Source organism: Neofelis nebulosa, chromosome 14 (assembly GCF_028018385.1).
Source record: "Neofelis nebulosa isolate mNeoNeb1 chromosome 14, mNeoNeb1.pri, whole genome shotgun sequence".
NCBI lineage: Eukaryota > Metazoa > Chordata > Mammalia > Carnivora > Felidae > Neofelis > Neofelis nebulosa.
Window position 1 is genome coordinate 28,780,904 of NC_080795.1, and position 12,147 is coordinate 28,793,050.

At 43.2% G+C, this 12,147-nt stretch overlaps 1 protein-coding gene across 5 annotated transcripts in view; it reads right to left on the reverse strand.

Moving 5' to 3' along the window:
• TPD52 (tumor protein D52) overlaps positions 1-12,147 on the reverse strand; it is a 109,396-nt gene that overhangs the window by 23,131 nt on the left and 74,118 nt on the right. The gene's annotated exons all lie outside the window — the stretch shown is intronic.

Below are 12,147 nucleotides of genomic sequence, written 5' to 3' on the forward strand. Positions count from 1 at the left end.
TAATATTTTCATGCAATATTTTTCAAATATCAAAGTTAATTCAAAGAATCTATGATGCACGAAATATCAAAATTTTAAGTAGGCTCAGTATTGCTGATTTTTCCTTCCACCTCAAGGCTCCAAAATGGCTTTGCACAGCACTGTTTCTCATCTTGTCTTTTTTTTTTTTTTAACATTTTTTAAAAGTGTATTTATTTATTTTGAGGGGGGAGGGGCAGAGAGAAAGGGAGACAGAATCCCAAGCAGGCTCCACTGTTTGCACAGAGCCCAGCGTGGGGCTCTAATCGACGAGCCGTGAGATCGTGACCTGAGCAGAAATCAAAAGTCAGACACTTAACTGACTGAGCCACCTCTGATCTTGTCTTCATTTAACTTTTTTTTAAGTTTATTATTTATTCTGGGGTGGGAGGGAGAGGGAGAGAGGGAGAGAGGGGGAGAGGCAAAGAGAAATGGGGGCAGGGAGAGAGAGAGAATCCCAAGCAGGCTTCACATTGTCAGCACACAGCCTGACACAGGGCTTGAACCCACAAATCAATGGATCATGACCTGAGCTGAACCAAGAGTCAGATGCTTAACCGACTGAGCCACCCAGGTACCCCCTGATCTTGTCTTTATTTAAAAGGTTGGGGGGCACCTGGGTGGCTCAGTTGGTTAGGCATCTGACTTCAGCTCAGGTCATGATCTCGCAGTTTGTGAGTTCGAGCCCTGCATCGGGCTCTGTGCTGGCAGCTCTGAGCCTGGAGCCTGCTTCAGATTCTGTGTCTCCCTCTCTCTCTGCCCCTCCCACGCTCATGCTCTGTCTCTCTTTGTCTCTCAAGAATAAATAAATGTTAAAAAAAAATTTAAAGGTTAGTATTTTGTTCATCTTCATTTCATTTTAATTTTTTTGAATATTGCATTAACATTATCTGTCTTGATCACAGGGCATTTTGGTGCCCTCCTGAATTTTACAGCTAAGGCAGAGGGCCGCTGGCCTCACTTGTTTTACCCTAGTCACAGAGGTTTGGGTTTTCTTAGTCTCCTCTGGCAACAGAGTTTTTGCATAGGGAACCAGAGAAAGGTCTCCTCCTCCTCCTGCTCTTCGCCTCTTTCTGCCACTGGGGATTAAAGCAATCACGGTTCCACACCACCCCCACGTCCATTTCTGAGACGCGCTAGTTCAGCCATAGCAGCAATGTGGCATCCAGCCCAAAGCAAGATGCCAGGCAGCAGATGACAGACTTCACAGGCAGGCGGAAAAGGAAGGGGTGAGAATAACCACGCTGTTCAACAAGCAGCCAGCGCCATGGCAAAGCTAAGAGAAGTATGTGGATCAATGACACAGCACGTATGGACATCGTGTACAAGGTACAAAGACACCTGTTGCAGGGTCCGCTGCATATCAACCGCTAACGGTACTTAATAATTATAACAGCAATAATCATTAGCACAACAGTACCAAAACAGTGCCCACCGGAACAGTGTTTACAGAACTGCTAAGGGCATAAACTACAAATAAAACAATTCAAAAAACCGAAAATCAGAGTTGCAAACAGAGAATGAGTAAGTCTTCTAATGCACAGACAATATGTGACAGGTACAGTCTGTAGACGGAAAAGCTCAATGAGTAACTGCTTCTACAGGCCCCCTCTAAAATGTCTTCGGACTGCCCAAGTAACATTCCTGTGACAGAAACCTGACCATGTCCCCCTTTCCAGCTTACAGTCCGTTAGCTGTCCGTTAGCTGGTTCCCTGCTGTTTTCAAGACATAATTCAACCCGGTACTTTAGCACACAGGCCTTACTGGGCCCACCCCCTGCTGTCTGTCATTGGAACCCTCACAAGCCAACTCCAGCCAAATCCAACTGTGGGTAAGGCGTGTACGGTCAGAAATCACTGAAGAGGGTCCATGTGTGCTTGCAAATTTATCCCCTGTACCATATCATGTGACGAAGAGTAGGAGACTGAAGACAGAAGAGGACTACATGGTAACAATCATATAAGGCAATACAGTACGAACCGTAACAAAGTTAATTGTAAACATTCTTTATTTTTAATGTTTTGCTCAGACTTCTCAAATCTCCAACTAGAACAAGACTCAAAACAAACAAACAAACAAACAAACAAACAAACAAAACCCTGGCTCTAAACCATGCCTTAAAACACAAAGCCTCTTTCATGCTTTTTAATAAATACTAGTTTGCAAATCTGCTTAAGAAGAAAAATTTAATATGTAAGTACTAACAGTGGTTTATGCACAGCTGCCCAATTCCAAAAAGAATCTAGAGGGATTCTGATACGATTCAAGCATTTAGTTAGGATACCAGGGAAATTAAATATCTCAGAAAAGGGGGTCATAGAGTTGTCCACAGTTGGCCTCAAGGCCTCCAAGATGACCTTTGAGATTTTATATTCCCAATCTAAGTAATTTAGTAATTACATGTTCTGCTTTTTCCATATCAGCCTCTAGGTGGCAGCAAATTATCAACCTTAAAATTTAAAGGCGAGGTTTGGGGGCGCCTGGGTGGCTCAGTGGGTTAAAACTTCTGGCTTCTGCGCAGGTCACGATCTCACAGCTCGTAAGTTTGAGCCCTGCATCCGGCTCTGTGCTGACAGCCCAGAGCCTGGAGCCTGCTTCAGATTCTGTGTCTCCCTCTCTCTGTCCCTCCCTTGCTTGTACTCTGTCTCTCTCTCACTCTCTCTCAAAAATAAATAAACACTTAAAAAAAAAAAAGTGAGGTTTGTTTTGGGATAGTCAACTCAGCGGAGAAAAATGAAAAATGAAGAACATAGATATCAAAATCACTGGCAAAACAGTACAGTCATGACTTAGGAAAATTATTAATAAGCCACAACCACACCCCCATAGAGTGCATTTCATTCTATGTATATCCAAATCTGAACTAAGTGGTCCAAATAGAAGTACAACACTTCTGTGATGTGCGGATTAACATTTACAGATGACAAAACCGAAGCTTACGGAGGTTAAGCAACTTGCCTGTGGTAACATACCTGAATACGTGGAGTTATGATTTTGAACCTAGAGGGTTTGATTTGAAAATATATGCTTAGGAGTGCCTGGGTGGCTCAGTTGTTTAAGCGTCTAACTTCAGCTCAGGTCATGAGCTCATGGTTTGTGGGTTTGAGCCCCGCTTCAGACTCTGTGCTGACAGCTCAGAGCCTGGAGCCTGCTTCAGATTCTGTGTCTCCCTCTCTCTCTGCCCCTCCTCCTATCCCTCCCCTGCTCATTCTCTCTCTCTCAAAAAAATAATTAAAAAAAAATTTTTAAGCATATGCTTAAAGTCATTGATGTCCAAAGTACACATGAAGAGTAGGGGCTGAAGATCTGACTTGTAAGATCTCTAGAAACAACAATGATTAAGACTGTATGAAGGACAAGAGCCTGGCAGACTAGATCAAAAGCAATCTCTGGTTCCAAATGTAAGGTTTCTCCAAACCTGACACCTCAGAAGTTTCTCTATATATTATCCAATTTCCCATATGTTAAGTAAGAGTGCAATATTTATTGTAGAGGCAGAGTCTGCCTTTGGGGAGAAAAAAATAACTTCTCATTCACAACGCAAGTTGGGAAATGGCAAAATTTTAACATACAGGTTACTTAAAACTGTAATGCAAAAAAATCTTATTTAATCATTCATTTTAATGTTCCTTCCTCAGAATCTGATGGAAAACTGTTTTTAAAAGATGGTAAAGAGGGACAAAATATGATTAATATTTATTGAGGTCTAATATACAACCAGGGAGATTCATGTTACCTCCTTTTTGAAAAAGCATCTTACAACCAACATGTGATGAAAGGAGTACTTTTTATTCACACTACGAAACTGAGGCCCTCTGCAGTTAGTAATTTGCCCAGAATCACAGGTGAGATTAAAATGCAGGTTTTTCTGACTCTCAACACTTGCTCCTCCACCTACATTTATTTATTTATTTATTTATTTATTTATTTATTTATTTATTTTTTGAGAGAGAGAGAGAGAGGGAGAGAAGGAGAGAGAGAGAGCAAGCTGGGGAGAGGCAGAGAGAGAGGGAGACAGGAGATACGAAGCAGGCTCTGCACTGTCAATGCAGAACCTGATGTGGGGCTCGAACTCACTAACCGTGAAATCATGACCTGAGCTGAAGTCAGATGCTTAATATCGACTGCATCACCCAGGCACCCCTCACCTACACTTTTTCTTAAGGAAACTCCAACCAGCGGGGAGGATAGAGAGCAGGTGACAGAAGGGACGAAGGGTATGCTGGAAGCAGAGGGCCAGGTCCTTCATTTTTTAATTTTTTTTTTTTTAATGTGTGTCTATTTTTGAGAGACATGGAGTGTGAGTGGCGAAGGGGGAGGGGCAGAGAGAGAGAGGGAGACACAGAATTTGAAGCAAGCTCCAGGCTCCGAGCTGTCAGCACAGAGCCCTACACGGGGCTCAAACCCAAGAACCACAAGATCATGACCTGAGCCAAAGTCGGACAGTTAACCGACTGAGCCACCCAGGCACCCCGGCCAGGGCCTTCTCCACAGGGACTTCCACTTCACTGAGGGTCACGAACGTATGTGGATCCCAGGCTGAAAGTCACAGATACCATCACTGAGCCCACATGACCAAAAATCGGAGATAATTTGTTCTATCTGGTTGTTTCTACATTAGCCACTTCCTCAATTCCTCTCGTTGTGCAAACAGCCCACCCGTCTCCCCCGGCACCCCCCTGGAGAGTTAGGTAGCAGGGAGAGCCTGCAGCCCACTGACAGGCAAACTGTTGGGTGCCCAGGTGAGAGGCCCACTGCCAAGGGAGTGACAAGGAAGATGAACAGAGACCAGGAAGATGATGCCCCATCAATCCTAAGACACAACTGTTGCTTTTACATTTACAACTTTGGACTTGAAGTGCACTGACAGCCAGCCAGTTAGGCAGTCCTTGTGGCAAAGTTGTTAAACCTGTAAATATGCTCCAAAATTTGCAAAATGGGTGCCACGTACTTAGAAAATCGCAGGCCTCTCTTTTAAGAAAGTCTGCATCACAGACATCCTGTGTGAGGAAAATAAAGCAAGACACGGATTATTCCCAGTTGAAAAGCAATTCTGGTAAGTTACTGCATGTGAAGATGTTTCAGGAAAACCGAAACTTGGTTTACTTAACTACTATGCACAGGAGTGTTACAGTCAACATATATGTCTGATTAAATAAAAAACAGTGTTAATAAGCATAACATGTTTAAGTAAAATTAAAGCATTGCCTTTTCGTCTTTTAACTTGCAGCAATGTTTCCCTTTAATGAACAAATACTATTTTTTTAAATGTTTATATTGTAAAGAAGGGGGGAGAGGGACAGAGAAAGACAGGGGGACAGAGGATCCCAAGCAGCGTGTGCACTGACAGCAGAGACCCCAACACGGGGCTCGAACTCATGAACCATGTGATCATGACCTGAGCCAAAGTCAGACGTTGAACTGACTGAGCCACCCAGGCGCCCCAATGAACAAATACTATTAACAGTACATCCTAGAATTTGCGGTTTCTTAGAAGAGATGAAATGCAACACTCCAGATTCCTGAAAACTCATTAGTAATTTGAGGAAAACGAAGCTCTCGGGTCTTTAGCTTCAGTGGAAATGTGTGTGATGTGCTCACATGGTAGGGAAGAACAGGAAGAATGGAAAAAGATTCCAGTCTTGACCATGTTTCTAGTTCCAGACTATAAAGCCCTGATGTCATACCCTTATCTTTCCATCTCGATACTACAAGCACCAAGAACAGAGCAAATGTTATTAATGCTTTATTTGAACAGATTTCCTGGTTAAACATTGATTCAAATGAAGTTTCTCCTTACTTTCCGATGCATATCCACCTCTTCGACACATATCCCCAAAATTTCAACCACGAAAGGAAGCAAGGCCTTTTCTTAAATACAAACTTTGAACCTACAATTAAAATTAAGCCATGATGAAGGGTTGGGTGAGTACCTTTCTGCTCAGGTGCTATGGATGCATCCCAACCTATCCCACAGCAAGCACCCACCGCAGTGGTTCTCTCCTCCCTGCAGTTCAGCTTTGACCTTTTACCCAATTAAGACCAACTGCTTCCCCTCAAGAGTTTCTATGACGGTCAGTTGAAAACTTTTTAGCCATTTTCACATAATTTCAGATCTGAAAAAAAACTTTGGATCATTTCATCAAAATACTTTATTGAATAAGATGAGGAAACTAGGGGCAGGGATTTTTTTTCTAAAGAGTAGAAGAAGATAAGCATGAACTTTGAAATTAGATGGGCTGTAGGTTGACTTGTGTCCCCCAAACGGATACATTCCATTTCCTAAGACCCTGCACCTGCAAATGTGTTATTTGGAAACAGGTTTCAGCAAATATAGTCAAGATGAGATCACAGTGAATTACGGTGGGCCCTAATCCAATGACTGGTGTCCTTATAAGAAGGAAATTTAGACACAGAAACCCAGAAAGAACATCATGGAAACGTACGGAGCACACAGAGACGCAGAGACAGCTCCATGTGCCATGGAGGAGGACTGGAGGGATACAACTGCAAGTCAAGGAATGCCCGCAACCAGCAGAAGCTAGGATGATGCAAGGAAGGGTTTCCCTACAGAAGGTGCATGGCCCTGCTGACGCCTTCATTTTGGACTTCTAGCCACCAGAGCTGAGACAGAACACATTTCTGTTGTTTAAGTCACTCAATTTGGGGCACTTTGTTATGGCAGCCCTAGGAGACTGAGCGCCCCCCCCCCCCAAAAAAAAAACCCATTACCTCTTCTAAAAACAACACATGGGGCGCCTGGGTAGCTCAGTCAATTAAGCATCCAACTCTTGATCTCGGCTCAGGTCGTGATCTCACCGTTCATGAGTTCGAGCCCTGTGTTGGCCTCCTCGCTGACAGCACAGAGCCTGCTTTGGATTCTGTCTCTCCCTCTCTCTGCCCCTCCCCTGCACTCTCTCTCTCAAAATAAATAAACTTTACAATAAACAAACAAATGAATATTAAAAACATGCACTACTACCTAGCTCTCCAGGCTTCTGGAAGAACAGTTTAAAGGATGATGAACACAGAGAGTGGGCACATATTAGATGTTCGGTAAGGACGTGCTATTGCCCCACTTTTCCATGTGCTACATGTATTACATGTGTTCTCTCCTCTTCCATGAAGCATGGCTCACAGGGTCCCCTCATTTCCCGTCTCTCTTCAACCCCCTTCCACCTGTGTCTGCCTCGCCTCTGCATCCTCAAAATGACAGCTGTCAATCATCATGTTATTTGATACCTCCAAGGCATCAGCACTAAACCTTGGTCTGGAATCTTCCCTCCTGTGACACCTCCCCATCTGCCCTCCTGGGATTTTTCTTCTTACCTCTGAGATATGGCTTTGTCTCACTCCCCCCACCAGGCATCTACTTCATGCCTCCCCTCTGAACCCACTGCTCCTGCCTTGATTCAATCTCTCATGATTTCTTGCTCAGAATCTTGCCCCTAAAGGTCCCTGATGGTGTCTGTCCCTCCAATCCATTCACCACCCTGCCACCAGAGTGAGCTTCTAAAGTAAAGTATGACTCTGACCATAGTATTCCCTTGCCTTAAATCCTTCTAGGGTTTCCCACTTCCTAGTAAAGCTCAATGCTCTTGACAATCGGGAGCCCACAAACTCCATCTCCTGCCCAACACAGTCACTGCATCTTCCAACCTGCGGTTCCTACAAAGACATGCTTTTTATTGTAAGTAATGCATTAACTCAAAAAGTAAAATAAACTGCCTTCCATACACTTTTGCCCATTTAATTTTTTTGTGGTAGGATATACAACATAAAACCTGCCATCCTAACCCATTTTTAAGCATACAACTCAGTGGCATTAACAACATTCACAATGTTCTACCACAACCTCCACCATCTCTTTCCAAATCACGCTCTCTTTTTCTTATGTCTCTGCACCTGTTATTTTCTCTTCTGGAAACCCCCTCCTTATTTCCAAGTCCCATTCATTTCAATAAATCAGTTTTAAGAGTCTCCTGTTCTCGGAGGCTTTCTTTGGACCCTGTGCCCATGCCCTGCTCTGGGTAGAACACTCTGTATGCAATGTCTACTGTACTTAGAACACAGGCTTCGGGGCTGAGCAACATTTGACCTCAGCACTGTGTTACAATCCTACATCTTTAGCCCAGCATCGCATCTGGTACACAGATGCTCAGTAGTACTCTTGGAATACATTAATTACAGGAAGGTACACAGTTGAGTTAGGGAAGAACTCGGTCTCCCTTCACTGTCTTGAGCTTTTTATTTTGTATCTCATTCTTATTTCAGTGCCTTCACCTACAGGGGTTTTCTATTGAAAACACAAAAAAATTAAATGTTTTAAATAAACAAAAACCAGAAACAGACATAAGATGTCATTTTTCTAAAGAAAAACACAACTTCTGTCTCATATATAATCTATACAAAGACTGTTACATTTGGAGCAGGTCATATACCTTCATGTTACAAAGCACATTCACAGCCACACACACCGCGGCTATACACGTGGGACACGAGTGGTATTACAGGAGGAGGGATATGATGTCAGCTGCTCCCAAGATATTCAGTTAGGAGGGAAAAAGCTGCAGAGGAGGAGTCTAAGATAATGTGCTATTTAGTTAACACCGCCTACTCAAGAGAGAAGTTGTTAGAGTATAATGGAGCCCTAGAAGCTTCTCTAGGAAATAAAACTGTATATACCTCTCTTACACAATCTTCAGAGGCAACCATGGCTTTAGGACCAGGGTAGGAATAGGAAACTTAAATCTCTTTCCCTGTGCCCCTCCCTAACTTGCACATGTGCTCTCTCTCTCTCTCTCTCTCTCTCTCAAAATAAACTATACATTAAAAAAAAAAAAAAAATTAAGCTATAGCACTTAGGAACTGGAAGGAACCATGAGAACCCATTTGGCCTAACACTGCCTTGGCAAGTGAGTGTCAAAATCGTTCAAGACAAGGTAGGGAATTTGGCCTTTTAAAAGTGTAGTATTTTACAGAGCTGTTGTCCAAGCATGGGCAAAGGGAAGTAAGAGATTAAACTTCACGGAGAAGCTCAGAGGCAGACCAACCTTCCCTTCTCCATTCCCTGGTCGTCTCCAGGTAACAGTCTGAAACAGCAACTCGGGCCTTCCCAGGCTGAGGCAGGTCCCGCCCCAGCATCGCCACCTCACGCTGCGATAACCTCGCTTCCTTGGGTGTTCGGTCCACATATTTTTGCAATTCTGTTTAAATAGGGTACAAATACTATTCCTTGTCTCTTTTACAGTTTATAATATTAGATATTTGGTCTGCTTTTCAGCATGATTGCACTACATTTTTTGGACCCAAATATCTGTTTGTAGAAATATTTAAAATACATACTTTCCATTATGACGTCGAAAGAAAGAAAGAAAGAAAGAAAGAAAGAAAGAAAGAAAGAAAGAAAGAAAGAAAGAAAGAAAGAAAGAGAGAGAAAGAAACTTAAGTCCCTAAGTGTTGTTTTACTTAAGCACAAGCAAAAGGAAATATGTGTTCTTTTTTTTTAAACCCAGAGATACAAAAAGAGAGTTTGAAATGCCTTTAGTGGTAATATCCAAAAAGAAAAAAAAAAAAAATCACAAGGTAAACGTATTTTTCCTCTTAAAAGTCTGAGCTTGGGGGTACCACTCTCTGGGCCTTCTTGGTTTCCAAATGGAACAAAATCCCAGCGGAGGTGGGAGGAATCCGTGGAGGTCCCCACAATGAAGTGAGACACTAAACAAGCAAGACCCTTTCTCTCTTTTAGGAGACCCTAAAAACAAAGGATCTACGTAACAGGGCTTCTCAATGGCGGCACAAGGGGCATTTTGAGCAGGACAATTCTTTGTGGCAGGGCCGTCCTGTGCATCATCCACGTGGCATGCAGGCATCTACCCACTGGATGTCAGTGGCAGTCCCTCCCCACAGCCACATGCAGTTGTAACAACCAAAATCATCTCAAAATTTGCTCTAGTTGTGGCCATCTAGATGCCTGCAGGAGGCAAAACTGCCCCAGGTTGAAAACCAGTGACTTACGGCAAGGGAGTACCTGACTCCTGCTATTTGACACAGATTTTCTTCAGAAGAAAAGAGATTCAGTAGCACAAGCCATGAAAACTTCCTATTTCTAAGGCTATAATTCTCCCATATTTGCCCGTGGTGATAACAGTACAACACAGTAGGAGAGAAAAATGAGTCGAGTGCTTGTCATCAAGGCAGCAAGGAACAAAAGGCTTAGGAAACCTGACCCACTGCACTTGGGGTAAGACCCAGAACCTTAACTGAAGAGAAGGGGGAGCGGGGTGGGCAGTTCGAAGGCCAAGAAGGAAAAGAGAGCTGGCGCCCAGATGCTCCCAAGACTCACCTCTGAAAGCAGGGCCCTGATCAGCGGCCAACTTCCTACTCAAAAAGGTCACCCTCCCAAAACTTCACAGAAAGAACAGAGGAGGAAGGAAAGATCACAAAGGTAGAACACATCAGTATTTTCAAATGCTTTACTCTCCTCCTCCAGAAATTCCTAAACTGACCTCTGAATCTCTTTCATCTAAAAAAAAAAAAAAAAAAAAAAGGCAGGGGGTGGGTCTTCAGTGGATTACTTGAGAACCATCTGACCTCTCAATCCCAATCAAGTGTAACATGAGTGACTAGGGCACTCCACAGAAGTCAGCCATGGAGAGATTTGGGGATCCCCAGGGAGGAAGTCACTTTCATTCTTAAATTTCCTCTGTAGGAACAAGGAAGTTCTCCGAAACTTCAACTGTGCTCTCATTTTTATTTTGTAAATCATATAGCATTTGCCATTTAAGACCGTCACAATTAATTTTGAAAAACTCTCAAGAAGTAACAATAACCTTTTCCCTAAAAAGAAAGATGATGCAAGTAGAAACCAAAAAGGTAACGAAACAGAATGAAAACGACTCTGAGCTAAGGAATCTGATGTTTTTTCAGTGTTTTTACAGGTTCAATTGACAGCGATGTAACCAAAAGCTCAGATTTTTCAATGGCTCCTGATCCTATTTCCCGAACTCACTAGAAATAACCACAGATGTCTTCTACAACAGGGCTGCATCATTCTGTACATTAGGAAATTTTTAAGAGGAAGAAGGACTCTACATAAATAGCACATGGGAAATGACCTCTGTAGGTATTCACTGAAAATGCAACAAAGGACGCTGGCTGAGAGATGGCTGTGCTGACCAGCAAGTGCAAAGACAGAATGGAAAGTACAAGTCCACGCAGCACATAAATAATCAACAAAACACCCCCATGGTAAAGCCTGTGGTGGCAGGAAAGACTACACCTTAAATGATTTTTTTTCTTTTCTTTTCTTTTTTAATGTTTATTTACTTTTGAGAGAGAGAGAGTGCGAGTGGAGGAGGGGCAGAGAGAGAGGGAGACAGAGAATCCGAAGCAGGCTCCAGGCTCCGAGCTGTCAGCACAGAGCCCATCGTGGGCCTTGAACTCAGGAACCACGAGATCATGACCTGAGCCGAAGTTGGATGCTTAAATGACTGAGCCACCTAGGTGCCCCTTAATTCTCTTAATTCTCTTTTTTGAGATAGAGATAGTGTGCAAGCAGGGGAGAGACAAAGAGAGAGGGAGAGAGAGAATCCAAGCAGGCTCTGCACTGTCATCAAATTGCCCAATGCGGGGTTCAAACTCATGAACCTTGAGATCATGACCTGAGCCGAAATCAAGAGTCAGACGCTTAACCGACTGAGCCACCCAGGTGCCCCTACACACCTTGAATGATTAACCTGTTCTATAATACCTGTCACCAAAGAGGCCAAGATGGTGTGATAAAACAACAACAAAAACAAACAAAAAAGAAACAACAAAAACATTGGCTTGAGGACTGAGGGATGAATGTGAGTCCCAACGTGGGTCCCAACACCTCTCTTGGCCTCAGTGTTCACATCTGGAAAATGAGCTAGAGTGTGAACTAGTCCCTGACAGTTTCATTTGATTCACTCACTCACTCACTCACTCACTCACTCATTCATTCATCAAATATTTGTTGAGCCACAGATGTCAAGGACTATTTCAGGTGCTAGGGAAGAACAGTGATCCAAAGAGGCTAACATCCCTAGTGGAACTTAGATCCAGATTCTGAAAATTACACATCAGCTTTTCAAACCATGGGCTGT